The following is a 6,481-nucleotide window of genomic DNA, read 5'->3' on the forward strand; positions in this document are numbered from 1 at the left end:
GACACACACACACACACACACACACACACACACACACACACACACACACACACATACCTCTTATATGATGTGTGTTTTTCATTGCTGAAAAAAATACACTGCTGTTCAGATAGATAGATAGATAGATATTTTATTTTAACAATTATAATGTATTTTAAATGGGACACAATGTCAACAACTCTCATAATGAAGAACAAACCTTATTAAAACAATTGAAATTTTTAATTTTATATTATATATTTTTATTTTTTATTTTATATTGTTATTTCTTACTATAGTCATAATTAAATATAATTATTTTATTATATTTGTTATAAATTATAATACATGTTATTATAAATTGTTGCAAAAACATTTTTTGTGATAAGGCAAGTTTGGTTTACATTGTAAATTGCACTTGATCTGACTCCCCCAAAACATAATGATATTTTCAAAATAAAATGTATAGCTTCTGATATCTTAAAAAAAAAAAAAAACATACCAAATGTACTTGAAAAACTTTAAGATGTGTACACTTGCATGTATTCAAAATGTAAGGACAATTTCACTTGATGGTGACACTACATGACATTTTTTTTTTCATAAATTGATTTTAAACTTGTCTTGAAAAAAGTTTAATAAAAGTTTTGTGAAATACATTTCTAAGAACTTGGCACATTGTAGACTAGATTTTAAAAAGAGTCTTTTCCTTTTCCTTAGCTACCACATAGACAATTTTATGCCATTGACCCATGTATCACTGACACTTTTCAGTGTGTGTGTGTGTGTGTGTGTGTGTCCAGCGTTGTACTCCTGTGCTGGGAGTTGCTGATAGGTTTGTCCTCTCTTTCATCTCTCTTCAGTAAGGCAGAGAGCCCCTTAGCTGTCAACCGCCTCTCCATTATATCATGCCTATAGTTCCGCCACCCTGCACACATACAGCCTGGAAACAAGTGAAAAGTAGTCCAGACATCATAACTGATCAATGCATAACACATGTAACCTTCAGCATCCCAGCCAGAGCTAAAAACAGACCAAGAGTGGCATAAAAAGTGAAGCGTAGGTGTGTGGAAGTATGTGCCATCCTGCATCCCATCGTTCAATTCATCCATCCATCATAGAGAAGCCTCAAAACTCCTCCTTGACCACTGTTCAAAGCTCTCCACGCCTTCACAGACTGATTTACTATGACAAATGAGCTTTCCAGCACAGGAAGGTTAGCTCGTGCACGCATACACGCGCTTTTAAACAAGCCACTAGCTGGTCAGGGGTAAAATAATCCCCTTTGCTGAGAAATGAATGGGCCTACTGAAAAAATTCACCTCTAGATGCCAGATCGATACGTGTCCTTTGGTGCGTTTCGCTGTAATAAAGCACAGAGGAGGGGAGCGGGAAGGTTAAGATGCTCGTCCCTCTCATATCACGCCTGATGGGAATGCGCCGCTAAAGATGCATGCGTCGGAATGTGCTCATTGACATGCCATCCAACCAAAACTGGATTTTTTCAAGAGTACGCTATTAGACTAAGAGCTCAAGTTGAGTCTTCTGGAGCAACAACCATATTTGTCTTGAAATGTTCAGTGTGAGGGTGCCAAATAAGATCATTAACCTTGAAAACAAATCCTGTTTGTTTATGCCTGCCAAGTTGTTTAGCTGAAGGAGAGTTGACAGGCTAGTATCGCATGAAGTGATGTGCATTGCCTGGCTGATCGAATTTTAGGATTGTGCTTATATTGATTCCTTTATTGCCTTTCTGAGCTTAAGCTGTTTTCTTGAAGCTGGTCTGGTTGGTGTATATCTGTCACAGCCTGTAGGACCTTCTCTGGTGCTTTTAATACGATGGCCTGATTTTATTCCTTATCTCTTATACATTTAGGGAGGGATGGAGGGAAGAAAATGGGAGGATGGGCTGCTATATGCTTGGATGGTGGAAAGGGGGGAGGGGTGCGGTGGATTAAAATCTTGGTTGAAAACATCCGCATTAAAAAACACAGGCAATGAAATAAACATCCCACCAGTGAATGATAAGACAAGTGGAGATAGCGGAGAGAGAAAATGCTGTAAAAGATGAGCAGAAATGGGGGAAATGAGAAAAGTGAGTGAGAGCGAAGTGAAATGAACTGAAAACGGGACATGGACTCTGGCGGGAAAACTGGTGATGAGATTCTGGAACAGAATGTTGTATGTATGTTGCATATTGAATAACCATTTGCTGTGGTGAACCCTCTCCCCTAAAAAAAAAAGAATCCTTTTGTCCATTGCACCAAGGTTCAATCACTTAATCAGTTCTTCTAAATCCCAACAAACTTGAGTCCAACGATGATTTATTACTGAACATTCCCAAATCATATGATACATTGTACCAACTACAGATTTTTGACATATAGTGCAGTTAGGAGCAGACGTTAATCCCATTCTGTATTGTCTGTATGGCATCGCATATGTTCTATGGATGGTTGTAAAATGGATAAATTGGTGACTCCGATTTTGAGATGTTTCACTTATATTTGACCACACCGTAAACCAATCAGGACGAAGTCCAGCCTGTTTTAAATCCTTTTCCCACACTACCTCAATTGACAAACATTTTCGCTGTTTTTAAAAGAGAGTAATACATTTGTGAAACCAAATCAAATCATCCTGCCATTGGGTGTGAAGGTAGTGATGTGCTCCCTGGAACTCAATCTCAAATAATTAAAAAAAAAAAAGAAGAATATCAAATAAAGTCTGTAAATTATGGAATGAATATAAACCCTCTATATATGTTTCCCAGCATGCAAATTCCCTTAGGGGCGGGGATGTGAAAAGATTCTTTCCTGTCAATATATTAGTATTATTCCATAGGTGGGAAAGTTTATGAAATTTAGGTACCGTTTTAAACATTGTTTCCATACTGCCAGACAATAAGCAATTACAGTGCCAAATTTAACTTTAAGTTTCTTGCCTTTTAAGTCTTTGTTTGGAAGATCTTGAAGCCTATTAGTTTGTACCATTGAGGTCTCTATGGATTTTCACAATTCTCGTCCATCCAGACCCTCAAAGCTCTTAGTCGAAATGCCATGGAATAAAATTTTAAATAGAAGATTTAATTCTAGCTCGTTTACTGTTCCATATGAATTTGGAGATCAAAGGTTGGGTTGGCTCCAGACACTTAGGAGGAGGAAAAATCGGTATCATGAAAAACAAGAAATTAATATTTTTTATAAATGCAGCCTTCTTTCAAAAGCATAAAAAACCCTTAGCAACCTCAGACTTTTAAACAGTATTGTATAGTATATAAAATATAATACTTTTACTGGAGAAGACAAAGACACTCATTATGAATGTGATTTTTTTCAAACGTTTTACTGAAATCTTCAGACCTCTGAAGAACCATTTTCTTCTGATAGAAAACAGACAAGATGTCCTTCACCTGCAATACTTGACCCAAGAGTACACCTCTCGGCTGCTGTGATCTGCTTTTGACATTTACTTCAAATCAAGGCAAATGTTAAAACAGATTTGATAAAAGATTATAAAATAGTGCAGTCAACAATAAAATATTTAGCTTGGGTGGATGGAGGAAAAAGATAGAAAGAGCAAGAAAGAGGGGAAAAAGATTTGGGAGAGAATGTATTTTAGTGATAACACTACATTCGTATTGCATTTTCATCTTAGCTGTGGACAGTAAAGGAGGAATAACCACCAGTGGGTGGGATTACAGTAGAAAGTAGAAAAGCACATACGTTCTTCCACTGAGTTTAATTCAGTTTAAACAAGTAAAAGGCTTTATTTTTTACATTTCCAGCATTGCAAATTATATATTACAGACCCCCATATCTACAAAGCTACCTGATACCATGAGGTGCAATGAGCTGCAGTGCTTGGTGACGTAATGGTACGGAGTTTGCATTGTTGCACAGCAGTTAAAATTCTTCTGAAACAGTGCTGTGTACATTTATAGAGTTTGTTATTAATGCCTTGGAATGACCATGGTGGCATCTTGGAGTTTTGTAGTCATGTATGGATATTTTGAATCGGTGCGGAGCCGGATGCTGCCTGGTCCCGTTTACAGTGATTGAGAGTGAAAAGGGCGTAGTGCACTTGGCAGCCCCTAACTGAGAAGAGGATGGAATTAAAATCAATACTCTGCATGATGAGGTGACTTAGAAGGTTAAAATAGAACTCGCAACTCTCCGATGGCCACTGTATAGCCGCTTTAAGATTATTAGCTGTCATAAATAGAAGATCTAGTCATGGGCATTGATTGGGGTTAAGTATAGGGATGGGGCTCCTAACAACCTTCTGAAAATCAGAAAATTTCCAGCCAATATTTGGGCAGCTTTTTCTTTAAACAACTTAGAATGCCAGCACACTAAAGGTCCAAAAGAGAGTTTGATGGATATGAATACACAGTTTCATTTTGAAATCAAGTGAGAAAGCTAAATAAATTCCCAAAAGGTAAACCCACTGCTACATTTTCATTAGTCAGCAGAGCAGATGCATACATCAGGGTTGATTCTAAGAATTTGTTTTTGAACAAAATCTTCTGAACACTTTTTAAAATAAACTGAAAATAATGTAATAAATAAGTGTATATTAATAACGGTAACAGATTTGGTTGTATTTTATTTATTGAATTGTTTATTTTTTTCCCTACTTATGACAGGTGACAGGATCTGGCTCTTATTTTTGTGGAAAATTATTCTTTATTGTGGAAAAAGGGGTTCTTTTGATTATTAAAATGTTCTCACACTGGGGGAACAATTTTTATTTTAAGAACTGTTCACAGAAAGGTTCTTTGGAGAACCCCGAAATGGTTCTTCTATGGCATTGTTCCAAAAACCTGCTTTTGGAACAATTATTTTTAAGAATGATGGACAATGCTTAATGTAACAATTGAAAGATTTTTATGAAGCAAAAAGAGCGCTGGATGAGTTTACCTACAATCCATTGTAGAAAACAAAACTCGCTAATATCTAATATTGTTTGTCATCAATGAAAAACAGCTCTTTATTGCGCCAGCAGCTTGTTCAAATAATGTTTTCTCCCCCTATAGCCTAATATCAGACTTACTTCCATGCAGTTCCATTTTCGTCGTAAGATTTTAAGAGATGAGTCATTGCTTTAATCGAGCTTTGTTTTAAATATATCTGTTTTGTCGCCTGCCTTATTGCGATATAGTCTTTTATATCCAAACCTACGTCGCCGGATCTAGTTCAGTTTGAGGGTTTTTTCTTGCCCCCCTGTGCACCTGTTATACACGCTCTTGCCGATGCACAAATTAAGCGTTCGTGTATGTTAAGTCTCAGCAAATCAAATGCTCTTCATTTCTGTGCCATCATCCATCCATCCCCCAACGCATCCCTTTCTGTCTTTATATTCTTTTGCACATCTTAGCTTTTTGGCATCGAAAACTCTCGCTCACCCCTCCCACTCCTTGCGTTTTCCCCTGAAACCGAGAAACCAGGACAGCTCGGCGCGCGACGGGTTAACGCGCACTCGCGCTCGTGATTGGCTGCGGAAGCGGCGCTTTTAGAGAGAGGTAACCAGGCAACTTCAGCTGGAGCAGCGGAGAGAAAGAACAGGGTAAAGGGGAAAAGAAGCGCAAAAATCCCATCAGTTTTGGTGTGCAATAGAAAGGATGTAGTCCAGGTCTGTGGCTGTCAGTCCCCGGCATGGGAAAGTGGAGTACGGCTCTTCTACAGACGGTAGAGACTGGATACGGAGTGATTGCGCGTGGATTTTTATCATGAGAAGTATGGGATCTGAACGCACCAGTTTAAAGGTAAGAGGGTTTGTCTTAAAGATGTGGTTCGCGATGACATATGGAAAGAAAAACGGCGTCGGTGCTGTTGAAGTGAAACTTGTCCATGTGGAACGTGAGGACAGCTCCCTGCGCTTCGATGATGGAGTTGTGTCGGTTGATTGAATTCACGCATCTAAAGCAATCGGAGAGATATTATTAAACACTTATCACACATTTGAGTTGCGAGGAAATGAGCCGAACCAACTGCCACCAGTTGACGGTGATCACCCGTCCAGGCGCGTATGGAGAGGAGCGGCGTTTGCTGCATTGACATCCATGTTCTGCCCTGCCTGAGTGCGACTGATCAACTGAGATTTACTACAACCTTGTGTATTTAACACCTGTTCCATTCACCGCCGAGCAGAGGTCTAATATACACTCAATTAGTGCTATATGCGCACACTCATTAGAAACTGCAGTGGAAAGAGGTGTTCGGCATTTTAGTGTTAAAATGCACGAGTACCAATTCAATGCACGGTAACGTGAGCTTTTCATATAAACGTGAAAAAAACGTGTAGATTTTGTTTGTGTGGTTCAGGCAGGTTGATCGGTCCGCAGGGGATCCGCGGCAGCAGAAGCCCGCATTAATCGCACTGCTCGTGTGTGTGTGTGTGCGTGCGTGAAGGAGTGAGTGTGTGTGTGAAGGAGTGAGTGTGTGTGTGTGTGTGTGTGTGTGTGTGTGTGTGTGTGTGTGTGTGTGTGTGAGAGGGGGGG

At 39.1% G+C, this 6,481-nt stretch overlaps 1 pseudogene; it reads left to right on the forward strand.

Moving 5' to 3' along the window:
• The first annotated feature begins 5,490 nt into the window (after nucleotides 1–5,490).
• Nucleotides 5,491–6,481, forward strand: part of LOC107687340 (disabled homolog 1-like) — a 214,045-nt pseudogene continuing 213,054 nt past the window's right edge.

Source organism: Sinocyclocheilus anshuiensis, unplaced genomic scaffold (genome assembly GCF_001515605.1).
Source record: "Sinocyclocheilus anshuiensis isolate Anshui unplaced genomic scaffold, SAMN03320099.WGS_v1.1 scaffold1661, whole genome shotgun sequence".
In the NCBI taxonomy this organism is placed as follows: Eukaryota; Metazoa; Chordata; class Actinopteri; order Cypriniformes; family Cyprinidae; genus Sinocyclocheilus; species Sinocyclocheilus anshuiensis.